The following is a 1,359-nucleotide window of genomic DNA, read 5'->3' as shown; positions in this document are numbered from 1 at the left end:
TGTCATGAGACACTCTAGCAAAAAAATCACGGTTTTAGTAACGCAGTAACGCAGCGTTCCTACGGGAAAGTAACGGTAATCTAATTACTGTTTTTGCAATAGTAATCCCTTACTTTACTCGTTACCTGAAAAAAGTAATCAGATTACAGTAACGCGCCCATCTCTGAATAACACTGATAAGATACGAGGGCTGTGATGCATGTAGCGGGCCTCATCCTCAGACTGACTGCACACAGAGAGTAAAACAGGAAGTTCTGAGAAAACCGTCATCTCTAAACTAAGTGTTTCCTGTCACGTAGACGAGGCAGAGAAACAGAGGCCACTTCCCAACCGGTTTTACACCTTTTATTTTTACTTATATTTTATGTGTCTTTACAGATTGAATTTAGCTCCACATGTTGATGTGCTGATGGAGCACTCACTGTGTTTGGACCTGAGTGATCCCGATCTGTGGCTGCAGTTTAAAATACCTTTGAATGTTTCTGAATCCTCCACATTTTCATTATTTCCAGGTCAACGTGGAAATGTGAGGGTCAGACTGGGACATTAATGGGACTGTTTTAAAATGAAGATGTGTTTCCAACTGTGGAGCAACATTATGGACTCATGAAGTGAAAGCTTGCATGAGGCACATGAACAGTTTCAGTTCATATAAAGAAAACAGCATCACAGTCTGAGTCACATGCTTCCATTTATCAGGTTTTTTCGTTTGTTGTGTTTGTTTTATGATGCGTGCTGATGTGCACAGGAACATTTACGTGCATGCAGAGAGACATTCTGTTAGTACACATATACGCACGAACAGCAGCTTCATGGGATTTAGCTACGTCCAAGTCTGGAAATCATTTTCATTTTATATTCAAACTCTGGACTTTTGCTCGTTTCAAGCTCTGGGACTGCAGTAGCGTAGCTTTGCATCACAAAAGCAGAATAAACACAGAGCAAAACTTAACTTTAAATGTTCTTATCGGAAATTTGTGGTTAAATATACTTTTTTTTTTTTTTGCCTGTCCCGTTTGGCTCTTTTGCATCAGAATTGTTGTCTAAAGGCAAAGAAAGATGCCCAACGGACCATCCCAGCCGTAATGGTCTATTTGATTCACCTTTTATTGTTTATTTTATTTATTTTTTATTTTCACTTGCTAGATACGGGACAGACTTGACTGGGGAAAAGAAAAAGGAGAAAGAAAGAGGGAAAGAAAAACAGCGGGGAAGAGGGACGGGGGTAAAGGACAAAAAACAAAAATCAACAGAATAAGCAGACAAAAAAATGCATATATCAATCACCTGGATCACCTGCTGAGAAAGAAAAAAGAAAACAAGCAGAAGAGAACAAGAGTAATAGAATAAACAACATCA

This window comes from Pundamilia nyererei, unplaced genomic scaffold (assembly GCF_000239375.1).
Source record: "Pundamilia nyererei isolate P.nyererei 1_Seehausen unplaced genomic scaffold, PunNye1.0 scaffold00139, whole genome shotgun sequence".
NCBI lineage: Eukaryota > Metazoa > Chordata > Actinopteri > Cichliformes > Cichlidae > Pundamilia > Pundamilia nyererei.
Note: the sequence above shows the minus strand (reverse complement) of the source record.